The sequence below is a fragment of the Phyllopteryx taeniolatus genome, chromosome 8 (genome assembly GCF_024500385.1).
Source record: "Phyllopteryx taeniolatus isolate TA_2022b chromosome 8, UOR_Ptae_1.2, whole genome shotgun sequence".
Lineage (NCBI taxonomy): Eukaryota > Metazoa > Chordata > Actinopteri > Syngnathiformes > Syngnathidae > Phyllopteryx > Phyllopteryx taeniolatus.
Window position 1 is genome coordinate 13,620,045 of NC_084509.1, and position 13,381 is coordinate 13,633,425.

A 13,381-nucleotide genomic window follows, 5' to 3' on the forward strand; every position below is an offset into this window, starting at 1 on the left:
AAGCATGCATAGGAACCCTGCCAATGCCGCTGGCCGTGCCAGCTCACTTGCGATAAACTTGCCCTCGCCCTTTTGCAGCGCCGTGTTGCCATGATGTGCCACAGCATGTTAGCAGTGCCACGGTGACACGTACATAGTGTCGGGGAGCGGGAGGTCACCAGGGAGTACGGCTGGCGCTCGCATGGTTGCACCTTGCGTGGCAGGCAGACGCAAGAGAGGAAGGGGAAGCGAGGATGCTCTTCTCCTTACTGCGCTCCTTCCCTTGGCTCGCTTTGGTTAGCCAAGGCTATGATGCGCCCTCGCCACTGTTGCTGGGCATCTTGGCAACACAGACCCGAAAAGAGGATGAAGGAGGAGGAGTTGAGGAAGGAGGATGTAATGAGGGATGATGGGGAACGAAGGGGCTCCAGACACAGATGTTGCCGATTGGGAGTGGAGCAGTGGTGACATGCTAAAAGCAGCTACAGACGAGGAAGAGGAGGCCTGAGGGTCCAGGAGGGCCTGAGGAAGAAGCGGGGGTGAGGCGAAGGGGTGGGGGACTCGATGGCGTAGCACAGATTTGCCTTCCTTCCTGCCTGACTGTTTCTATGTCTCTTCTGCCTCACTGCCTCCCTACACTCTGTCCCACTTTAGCCCAATGTCACAGGCAGAGCAAGGGGGAGGGGGAGGAAAAAGCGACAAGAGGGCTAATTGGAGGAGACTAATGAGGAACTAAACCGGAGAGAAGAAAGATAAGAGATGGAGATGGCGACGACAAGGACGAGGGAAGCCCATTACGCACTTTTATGTACAGTGGATATGCAAACAATCCCTCGACAGTGAATTCTTTTGTCTCCCTGCCATGCAAACACACTTAGCATATGTGGAGTCAAGCAGCCAAGCACAAACGTCCCATTGCTTATACATGTTCGCTTGTGAACGCTTGCATACGCACACAGAGTGGCCAGTCAGGCGTGTTTTGAGGTCATGTCAGATGATCCATCATCCCGTGGTGGCCTGATGAGGGACTCGTGGAGATAAACACTGTGAGCAAACACCATGTCTCCTTCCCTGTCTCTCGGCTTTGTTTTGTCATGTCTTCGGGAAAAGTCGGGCATCCTCTTTACCGTTAAAGATGGCCGCCTCTGTCTGAACACACAATTTAGCACTGGCCCTTAACAGAGGAATAGCAAACGTGAATCAAAGTTATTAAGAAAGCAAGGATGCAGAGGATGCGGTTGCTGTGAGGAGAAACAATTATGGGTGATGGCAATGAAGGATGGGTGTTTATATAATGGATGAGCGCAGTTCCACAGAGGCTGGTGACATCTGCTGTAACATGGCTAATGCACTGCCTCCTTATACAAGCGTCAAGCACGGAGACAAAGAGCAAGAGCGCAAAGCCCAAGACGTCCTAATACTCCGAAATCACATTTCCGCTTGTGAAGATAACAGCTGAAACTCAGCCTGGTCAGACTTGCAACCCTCTTTAACACATTCACTGCCATTGACGGCTTCAGAAGTCAAATATCCATGTTAACTGAGAAGGCTGGCAGTGAATGAGTTAATGTGTCCCCTTTGAGGGAAATCGAACAAATAAATGACAACAGCAGGCTAAAATAGTACAACTAAAAATCCATGGTTGTAAATGTCCACACTTTATCCCACCAAGCATCCAAAAGTTTATTATACTATATACAGGTATGTTTGTACACTACCGTAAAAACAGTGCAACAGTGGATGATGACTTACATATATACTGTAAAAACATGGCCTATCCTTATTTTGCACCATATCTCATCACTGTCCAAACCCTGTACAATCCGCCAACTCTTCTGTTAATAGTTGGAGGTTTCAAAAGGCCAGTGCTTTGGTGTCACTTGGCATTTGCCAAGGTCATTCAGCGCGTGCATACTCAAAACAGGTTAACTTCTATATGTCAGTTCGCAGTATGGAGAGCAGAGGCCATCTTACGAAGATGGAGGAAGGCAACGTTTGCTGCTTAGTTTTAATGGGCCAGCAACTGAAGCAGAAGCCGAAACCGAAAATCAGCATAATGAGGGGGAACGAGCTAGGGAAAGGAAGGCGGCATGCATGGAGGAAGGGCGTATGACATATGGGGAAATCAGGTGAACGGGGAGAAAGGAGCTGAGATGGTGATGAAGGTGGAGTGCTAAAGATACAAAAGATGATTTGCTTAGCTGAGATTCAGCGGAACAACAGAGCGGTGAGCAGGGGAGGAGAATGAAGAAAGGAGGAAGAGAGAGGTGGGCAAAGAGAGACAGAAATCAGGTGCTTTCTGTTTCTATATTTTTATGAAGCTTCCCTGGCTGACCTTGTTACCATTTCCTGTACTCTCCACTCACTCATATTTGTTCATGTTGGGTCACGAGGGGTGGCCTACAGTCATATTTACGAGTGTGAAGCAAAGTGTTGAAGCCTGGAAAGTATCAAATTCATTTAATTGCAAACACAAAAAGGGTGGCACTTCTCTGTAGCACGAACTCTATTTGGAAACTGTTAACTATAACAATGAAAGGTAGTGCGTATGTATGAGCCATTTAAGTCAGTCAGTCTGGATTAAATCAAATATTCTTGTCCCATTGGTCGTTTTTACTTAATTTTTTTCATTTTCTTCCCCCTGACAATATTGTTTCAGAAACTGAGGGTGGTTTGTTTCCCTAAGATCAACCAGCTATTACTTAGGTTCAAAAATAAATATCCATCCATCCATTTTCTGAGCGACTTCTCCCCACTAGGATCGCGGGCGTGCTGGAGCCTATCCCAGCTATCATCGGGCAGGAGGCGGGGTACACCCTGAACTGGTTGCCAGCCAATCGCAGGGCACATACAAACAAACAACCATTCGGACTCACATTCACGCCTACGGGCAATTTAGAGTCTTCAATTCATGCATGTTTTTTTGGGGAAGTGGGAGGAAACCGGAGTGCCCAGAGAAAATCCACACAGGCACGGGGAGAACATGCAAACTCCACACAGGCGGGGCCGGGGATTGAACCCCGCTCCTCAGAACTGTGAGGCTGACGCTCTCACCAGTCGACCACCGTGCCGGGTAGGTGAGCTAGAAAGTACAAAAAAGGTTGAATGATGCATTATTTTCTCAGCAACATTTATAATGGATGTGGCCTATACATTCTCACAGTGTGTGGAAGGAAAAAAACAAATTGGAGAAATGCAAAGAGATTGAGATTCAGAGAGGGATGCAGAGCGGGTGGGTGGCTGTGGGCTTGTGGTAGAGAGGGGATGTGACAGAGTGGGTGACAGTGGGAGAGAGTGGAGCGCTGTGTGTGTCAGGACCGTGTGCGTTTGCTGTGCTCGTGTCCCCAGGCGCAAGAAAACATTAGCTGCATTAAGTGAGCTGACAGGTCCCTCCCCATTACCAGTGCTGGTGGCCCAGGGAAGGCTGAGACAGACACAGAGTGTAGACGCTCCTGTTTACGTACATATACCACCGCATATTTGCGTTGACAGCACATTGCTTGCTGACCACAGGTTCACAACACAGGGTCCGACTTGGCAAAAACACCAAAGTGTTTACTCCAGCTATGCTGCACACTTTCACAGTTCCCCTGATGTGCAGAAAAGCAAACTCCATTTATCACATGCACACTGACAGCGCCGCACTGCTTCCCATATGAATGCGAACGTATGCGTGTGCGCACGTGTTTGTGTGCGGTGTGGGTGCACGTGTGTGGTGTATCATGACATCTCTGCTTAAATATTGATTGTTGTCTTGTCTGGGGTTCAGGGTTAAAGAGCAGCTGCTGCCTCCGCTCTTTAATAATTTAGCTGCACCAGCAGCCCTAAAACACACACACACACAACATTAGTCCCTGAGGTTGCATTCATCATATTACACATACTGCACATCTATTTCATCCTGATGGGCTCTCCTTCTTCTTTATGTTACGCCAGCACAATCCCACAGCACGGCACACGGAAATAAAGAGCTTATACTGTCTATTGGCTCAGAGAACCATGGGAACTGATCCCTCAACATGGTTATGTTGTGTAAATGTCATTTGCAGCAATTCATCACCAAAAGAACACCACAGCTACAGTGAAACAAGGTTGTGGCAGCATCATGCTTTGTGGCTGTTTTTCTTCAGCTGTGACTAGGGTCTTAGTCAAGGTAGAAGGAATTATGAACCGTTCAAAATAGCAGTCTGTGTGAGCCCAAAAGCAGGCTTCTGTTAAAAAGCAGAACTATATGAGGAAAAGCTTACTAGAACAGCTGAATTGGATATTTATTTCTTCAGCTGGAAATGGGGCCTTAGACAAGGTGGAGGGAATTATGAACGGTTCCAAATACCAGTCAGTATTAGCACAAAACCTTCTGGCTTCAGCTAGAAATCAGAAAAATGTCAGGCAAAGCCTACTAGAAAATGTGAACTTTACCTGTATTTAGTGTTACTGGGCGGCCCTTTAAATGGTGGCAGGTGTGTGCCCCACCTCCATTTAACATGAGCTTGAACGTGAATTGAACATAGCCACATAGCCAGTTACAGGGTGTGCACGCACTATCTCAGTTATTTACTTTTACTTCCATTCTCAGAGATTTCACACCAAATTGAGGTGTACAGGTTATTGAATTTTGAAATAATTTATCTTGGGATCATTTTTTTATCTCACAAAAAGAAATGGCATTTTAACTGGGGCGTGTAGACATTTATATCCACTGTAAATCATTCATTCGGGTTTAATGTTGAATAAGAGACTTTATTACATCCGTCTATTTTCAATACCACTTATCCTGTTCACTGACCAAAAAGGTGGACTCAGCCCTGGGCTGGTCACTCGTCAATCATAGGACCCTAATGTTAAATACAATAATCATTGATCCTTGAGGTATTTTTATGAAAAGCATGAAAGCATGGCACATACATGTAATAGTGAACAATTCACAATATGTCTCCTTTAGTAAATAGTGTGTGTGGGGGGGGGGGGGGGGGGGGGATTACAATGAGAACTTAAACGACTTCTTGTGAAGCCAAAGTCCTAAACACAGGATGACTGTATAGCCCTGGCCTGTTATACAGCAGATCATATTATCTTTTGTGTCTGTTATTCTGACTGTTATGACAATAAAGACAATTCGATCTTATCATACATGAGTTTAGCAGCAAACATCCATTGGAGAAGCAGGAGGTCAGTTCCCTGAGCGCTCAGTGGGGGTGCTCAGAGTGAACATCACGTTGTGGTAAGGCCTTTGACCCTAAGGAGCACCGCTGACAATAACTAGGAGAATGGGTGGTAGAGTGAGCAACATGGGTATACAGAAGAAGACATGTATCTTAATGTAGTAGTAGTAGTAGTAGAGAACAAGTGTGTGGGAGAAAAGAAGATATGATTTAGTGAAAGACAGCCAAGGCAATAGAGGCTCTTGACCTCTAGGCTATGGAGCTTGTCGCTATGGTGAAGAGTGGAGAGGAGGAGGAGGGGAGAGGATGTTAGTGAAGATGTTTTTCCTCAAATGCGACGTTTGTGTGCTGCAGTGTGAGTGTGTGCGTGTGTGTAATCTCCCCGGGCAGATCCCTCTTTAACTGAAGCGGGGAAGAATGGAGAAGAAAAGGAAAAGCCATCTTTATCCAAATCCAATTGCAGCCGCAAAGAGGGAGGGAGGAGGAGAGGACGTTGTAATTTGTCTGAGGGATTACAAGTGAGTGCTGGCAGACCATGACGGCTGACTACGTGTGTGTGTGTGTGTGTGTGTGTGCCATGACTTAACCCATAAGAAAATTGGTGACAGAATTCATGCAACAGAATTGGAGCAGAGAATTGTGAATATTTCTACACAGAAACACTTGTGTGACTCAGTCCCTAATAATGCCTGCAGGTTGGCTGAGAGGGCAGAGGATAGCAATTATTGCATATTTGTGTCTCTTTTTAAATGGAGCTACTTCGGCTCAACAGTCTTTACATTGGTTCATGGAAGAAACAACACACGCTTAGGACGACCCACAGTTTGTGGCTCCTAGGTGTTGAGCCGATTAGCTGACTTGTCGATGAGTTAACTTTACTACTCTGCATAGAGATTTAAATCTTGAAGTCGACTAATTGGTAATGACGTTTTTAGCATCCCATCTTCCAAATGGACAATTTATGGAGGATTTATGACTCCGTCTGCTGCCACCGGCGGATAATAACGCGCTGTGCAGCAGCGAAATGTAGGGGTGACAGTAAATAATGTGTCCGAGTGTAAAGAAATAGGCTTGATGGGGATGAGACAAGCCTCTCTAGATTCGGCAATCCCAATCGCAATCGTCTTAAAATATCCAGACCACGGGACCAGTGGCGAGGAACTAATGCAGCGGTGCCAAGTGAAGCTCCATCTTGGTTGCCAAAATTAAGAAAAAAAGCACAAGCAACAACTGTGTGAAAAAGAAAACTTTACTCATCACCACACCGCACCAAAGTCCCAACACTTGTGTCGCTTTACAACACTGACGTCAGTATTCTGTACAGGCATATGGATGCTAAAAGCGTGTGGAAATATTTTGCCTTAAATTAGGCCCAAAGCAATTCTATTCTTAAATACCATAAAAGCACAAGTGAAATAGAAACAGTGAAACAAAGAATGCTTAGTTTATTTGAGCCTGCCTTTGATGTCCCCGTCTTTCACACGCAGGATTACCACTAATAACAACAACTACATTCAGCGTAATGGTGACTTGTATTTTTAATCTTTTGCTTTCATTTGTTTCTATGCCGCAGTGTCGAAATATATCTTCACGTGAAATCACAAAAAAGGTTTTCCTGTGCTGAAAAAATATCAATCACATAATCAATTAATCAACTCAACTTTTATTGCACAGTCGACTACAAAACATATTGAGTCGTTCAACCCCTACTGGCTCCACAGTGTTTGTTTTGCAAAAGGGGAAAGAGCAGATAGAAACACCTTGGAAAATGGCAAGGAAGGTGATTGGACAAACACATCCATCAGAGACCAAATCTAATTTTCTTCTCTTCTCTTCTTCTGTTCTTTATTCTTCTGTTTTGAAATACACATTATTGGTTGTTATAAAAATGTTGCCCGTGTATTTTTGGACCTCAAAAAATTATATTTGTTTGAAACTGGGCTGAAGTTCAGTTTACCTAAATTAAACCTTCCTGTCTGTCTTAGAGTAGAGTAGAGAGCAATCTAAAACAGTGGCCCTCATGGTCTCTAACCACACGGGCCATTTGGTGCCGGGCTGCACAATTCATGCAACAGAAAATAAAATAAATATATATATATATATATATATATATATATATATATATATATATATATATATATATATTTTTTTTTTTTTTACATTTTTTTTTTTAAAACAGCGCACTCCCCACGAAACGTCGTCTCTTCACTCAGCTTCAGTCATCCCCCAAACATATCATAGTTAAGCAGCAAAGGAAGTATTATACATTAGGGCTGGGTGATTATGTAAAAAATAATAAGCACAATTGTTTTTAGCAATATTGAAATCACAATTAATAAACACGATTATTCACTGGTTTCAAAATTGATGTCTATTCAACTACCAAAACTCAGGTTTAAATACAAGTTAAAAGCACAACAAGAAAATATAGTAAATAATGTATTTCAGTATTTTTATATTACCTGTCTGTCTGTGTTGCTACAGTGTTTGAGTGTGAACTGTGAATATTTGTTATTTCAAGGTAGATCCCCTCCCGTGATCTAATGCTAATTTTTGGTAGCCCATCAATAGGGTTTTCCATTAGTTAGTTAGTTAGTATTAAGATGGCAATGTTTCTAAAACTACGTGTATGTTGTATTTAAATATGCAAGGTGTGTAATCATTTTTGTTGTGTCTTTATTTTTAGAGTAAACTCCAACAAGGGAGTCAATAAAAAGCCAAAAGCACGCTTAGGGTGGGTAGAATAACATACAGTTACATGACACGCTACTGTAACCAGCACAGGTGCATTCAGGTGCTTTTACAATGTAGGAACTTGAATACACACACCGCGCTGTTCAGCACATTAATCATTTTTCTTTGATTGTAATGTTTTTATGATCGTAAAAAGTCAAAATTGAAATCACGATTAAATTTTGATTAAATTGCCCAGCCCTGCTATGCATGAGAAGAGTTGATCCAAGCTAAGGCAACCCTTCCACACAGTCAAATGCATAATTTGCATCTTTTGGAGGTCTACAATGTGTATGATAAAATGAGAGGGTCTAGTATACAAAGTGGCTCACACACTGAATATTAAGCATAAATCGTTCAGATTTTAGTGGATGCGATTCAGATTTTATTGATTTCTTCCAACCTCAACAACCTGACATTCACACACGATGAAAGGTTAAGTGGCCTTGCAACAACCAGAAATAAAGCCATCCCAGTCCGCTTGCTCACCTTTTACATTTTACGAGGCATCGAGATTACCATAGGGACTGAGACAGTTTCAGAAGCAAGAGATTGAAAAGAAACAGAAGGAAATTATAGTAGAGGGGACAAACGGGCCTTAAGTCAGTGTTTGGGTGCCACACTTTGATGTGATGTGATTCCACGACACACGAGAACACAAATACTGTATCTGCCCAGAGCGGCGGAAGCGTTTCGGACAGTGGAGTCAGACGAGCGTCAGTGTGAAGCGACATCAGTGTCTTTCCACGTCTGGGTGAGTGATAGTGAAACAAGGCAGCCTGTCCCTCACACAAATACTCACTCATGCCTAAAGGCTCTATGCAGCTATTTTGCTGTGACACATAGCATACCCTGCAAATCACATTATATACACAGCAGACCCTTACCCAGAAACCGAGAGACCGCAGTGACACGCATACAAGCGATCACTCACACATGCACATATGCTTCCGCCCGTGTTGGCAAATGCTGACACATTCTTCCAGGCATTTAAGACTGTCAGGTTACATTTAACAGATACCATACTCAAGCTCATTGTGATATGTGCAATATTGTCCTACAGTATTCTCAGGGGATATGCAACAAAATGGCTGCACCTTTTTATGGAGATAAAATAGAAGACACAGAGATACATTTAATGAGGTCATACGGGATGGGGGTTTTACCTTGAGGTCAGTTCTTCGGTTGTTATGCAGCACCTTGATGCAAAGCAGGGAGTGGAGTGTTTTATAATAAAAGTGATTACAGTGGACAAATCAGAATGATCTTTATTTGCCAAGTATGTCCAAAAAACACAGAAGGAATTCGTCTCCGGTAGTTGGAGCCGCTGTAGTACAACAACAGACAGTCAATTGACAGAACACTTTGGAGACAGAAAGACATTGACAAAAAACAGTCACTGAGCAATAAAGGGTTAATAGTTATCTGGTAATGCCGGTACATTGTTATTTTTTTTTGACAATTGTGCAAAAGATGCAGACTCCTCTAGCACTTAGAGCAGTTCGAATGACTAATATTGCAATAGTCCGGTGCAATGACCATTGTGCAAAGGGCGCCGAGACTTCAAGGAGTGTACGCGGCTTAAAGTGACGAGTAGCGCGATAATCTGGGACAATGTTGATTGTGCAAATGTTGCAGATACTCCTCAGTCAGTGTGCAAATGGAGCAGATGCTCCATTGCACCTATCGCAATGAGCTTGAGTATGGTATCTGTTAAAATGAATATAAGTGAAGAAGAAGCAGAAGACAAGGGACAACTAGTCCTTTTCTTGGGGTCTTCATAGGTGACAGGCTGTTCAGTCACATCCCATGCAATGTCCTTACAGCGTTAATTCACAACTGTCATTATAAATAAGTGTAACCCGCCAAATTCTACCAACAGCTATACAGCAGCCATGAATCTGTCACGTTTTTAATATGACTTGTTAAAGAAGAGTTGACAGTGAAAAGGTAAGGAAATGATTGAAAGTGCACATCCTCCCACGCAGAGCTGCCTTGATTTGTAAAAGTTTTGACGCTCTTACGCCATCACAGAGAAACATAAAGTAGAAATAAAAGGGCACTTGGAGAATGCGGCACGGCTCCAAGGCCAATATGCCAGCCGTGTTTAAAATGTAACAACCTCATACATTTTAAACAAGTGCTTGATTTGGTTAACAACAAAATGGAAGACTCTTTCCCAGTCCTTGCTTTAATTGTCCGTCAAGTTTAAAGGTTCTTTCGTATTCAATGATGATAACTGAAGTTTTTCATTGCTATACTGTCGGGATTTTCATTTTGACAGTTCAACCAAAGGATCAGTTTTTATAAACTCCTATAAAGAATGAGATCCATGTTGTCTTTTTCAGTTCCTGTTGCTGAGGTGAAATCTCACACCAAGCCACAGGTAGTCTCCGCAAAGAGCGGCGGAGATTCTAAGTGCTTTTTTATGTTCGTCTCATCCCTACCAGCCCTCCATCAGACTTCAGGATGGAGAACCGGGAGAGGGAACAACATAGTGGGAAGACGAAGAATGGAAGCCCCCCCCCCCTCCAGCACTTTAAAGTAAGTGTGCATTATTAATGAGGAGACAAAGCGAAACATTTATTTATCATTGAGGAATAACAGGGCTCGTCCCAGTAGAGCTGGGATGGAGAAAAAAAAAAGAATGAGAGTGAGGGTCAGGAAAGAGAGAATCAGTGTGGAAAGAAGGACGTCTAAGGGGGTCTGAGTTCTGTGTGGATATGTAGTGGAAGGTGAAGACTGAGATGTTTCCTGCATGTTCTGTCCGGTCAGCAGTGGGATTTCCTCAGGGCTCAGAGATCAAGACCAGGCCAAAGAATTACTTGTGAGTCGTAGACAGGCCGCTGAGCAACAACGTGTGCTTGACCCCCAACTTCACTCACTAACTTGAAGTCATGTCCATCCCTGGACACATGCCACCCATGTCTTCCTTGCAAACATATTAATCTTCTGCTCATCACAGCCAGTCACGATTTAACAAATTCTTTTCGCTGTATGCCCTTCATCAGAATCAGAATCATCTTTATTTGCCAAGTATATCCAAAAAACACACAAGGAATTTGTCTCCGGTAGTTGGAGCCGCTCTAGTACGACAACAGACAGTCAATTGACAGAACACTTTGGAGACAGAAAGACATTGACAAAAAACAGTCACTGAGCAATAAAGGGTTAATAGTTATCTGGTAATGCCGGTACATTTTTTGACAATTGTGCAAAAGATGGAGAGTCCTCTAGCACTTAGAGCAGTTCGAATGACTAATATTGCAATAGTCCGGTGCAATGACCATTTTGCAAAGGGCGCCGAGACTTCAAGGAGTGTATGCGGTTTAAAGTGACGAGTAGCGCGATAATCTGGGACAATGTTGATTGTGCAAATGTTGCAGATACTCCTCAGTCAGTATGCAAATCATGACACAGGACTCCCATTCACTGGATTGGGAAGGAGTGAAATTAGATGGAAAAATACAATCAAAATTAATAAAATGAGCTAATCCAGGGTCACATACTGTACAAATGACACAGATGCTGCTATTATAGGTCAGTGTGCCTCACAAATTGTTTTAAGGTGTTATTAAGGGTCAAATTACGAATAAATGTTGCTCTAAGGCCCAATAAATACACTATTCAGTGCTCTACAGTCTTAGAACCAACACAGAGGCAATGGTGGGAAAATCCCCATATTAAGACAATGACAATGATTCTCCAAAGTTTATAATTTGCAACCATGGAAACAGTACAAGTTGAAGATAGTTCAAGTTACAACTGAAGTTTTAAGATTGCTTTCGGTAAGAGGAACAAACAAAGCGTTTGTAGTTAGCATGAGCGTTGGTTACTACAGTGATTAAGCAGCCTGGGAGCATGAGTGGATCAAACCGTGTTTGCTTTGAATACTGCACATTGTTCAGCTGTGACTGATGGGTTTGTGGGCGATTCGACATGTGCATGTGGCTGACAATGAATGCATGAATGGAACAGTTTTATGGACACAGCTATACGTTGCACGTGTGCGTGTGTGTGTGCGTGTGCGTGTAGGGGGCGTTAGGGGATAAGCACTCAATAACAGCTGACACTGCGCCACCCTCTGCTCTCGCTCACACAAAGGACTATGATTATATTACTACTACGGATACTGCCTATCCCCCCTGCCACCCCCCAGCCACATCACACCCTATACTGCCAAGCGCTGTGTGCACTCAACAGCTAAGATAATGATCACTATTGTGCATAACACTCACAACAGTCTCATGCAAAGTGTGCTACATGCGTTGTCACCGTCATGTCCTCTATTTTTATTCTTCAGCCTTTTGTCATTCTATGTATCTAGTTAGTTAGTTAGTTCATTTAACAAGAGTACAATACAAAATGATGTTACATAAATCCATCATAACTTTTGAATCAATACTTTTCATAGTTGGAAAGCAGCAGTAAAAACAATATTATTCTTATTTACAGGTTCCCTCCCCACGCCCTCATGTCTCTGACTAAAGCCACGCCCCTCACGAACATGAACTGGATGTTACTTATGTTTACCCTTGTTTTGTCTCGAGATCTGTCGCATTCCTTCTTTTTAACTTTAACTATGTTGCTATTAGGGCGGCACGGTGGCCGACTGGTTAGAGCGTCAGCCTCACAGTTCTGAGGACCCGGGTTCAATCCCCGGCCCCGCCTGTGTGGAGTTTGCATGTTCTCCCCGTGCCTGCGTGGGTTTTCTCCGGGTACTCCGGTTTCCTCCCACATCCCAAAAACATGCATGAATTGGAGACTCTAAATTGCCCGTAGGCATGACTGTGAGTGCGAATGGTTGTTTGTTCCTATGTGCCCTGCGATTGGCTGGCAACCAGTTCAGGGTGTACCCCGCCTCCTGCCCGATGACAGCTGGGATAGGCTCCAGCACGCCCGCGACCCTAGTGAGGAGAAGCGGCTCAGAAAATGGATGGATGGATGGATGTTGCTATTAGAGGGCAAATAAAATCTGTGCAAGCCAGACAGCGAACCTGGCATGTCACATGCACCTCATGTGCTCATGTGTGTGCACGCAAATGATTTGCATCTCTTTGGGCACATCATCTGTTTCTACCATCACTGATAGGCTGTGCCTGTCACGCCGTGCCAAGTTTTAAAACAATCATTAAAATTAAATTAGCGGCATTAGAGGCGGAACAGTGGACGACTGGTTAGCGGATCTGCCTCACAGTTCTGAGGACCGGGATTCAAATCCCGACCTCGCCTGTGTGGAGTTTGCATGTTCTCCCTGTGCCTGCGTGGGTTTTCTCCGGGCACTCCGGTTTCCTCCCACATCCCAAAAACATGCGTGGTAGGTTGATTGAAGACTCTAAATTGCCCGTAGGTGTGAATGTGAGTGTGAATGGTTGTTTGTTTCTATGTGCCCTGCGATTGACTGGCGACCAGTTCAGGGTGTACACAGCCTCTCGCCCGAAGATAGCTGGGATAGGCTCCAGCACGCCCGCGACCCTAGTGAGGATAAGCGGTACAGAAAATGGATG

At 43.9% G+C, this 13,381-nt stretch overlaps 1 protein-coding gene and 1 long non-coding RNA gene across 5 annotated transcripts in view; one reads left to right on the forward strand and one right to left on the reverse strand.

The window, feature by feature from the left end:
• The window catches only part of dscaml1 (Down syndrome cell adhesion molecule like 1), a 146,019-nt gene that overhangs the window by 83,377 nt on the left and 49,261 nt on the right, over window positions 1-13,381 (reverse strand). The window lies entirely within an intron of this gene.
• Window positions 1-13,381, forward strand: part of LOC133481794 (uncharacterized) — a 64,221-nt gene that overhangs the window by 6,639 nt on the left and 44,201 nt on the right. Inside the window, exon 3 of the long non-coding RNA XR_009789613.1 lies at window positions 10,325-10,418. This is a non-coding gene — a long non-coding RNA (uncharacterized LOC133481794). The remainder of the gene's footprint in view (window positions 1-10,324; window positions 10,419-13,381) is intronic.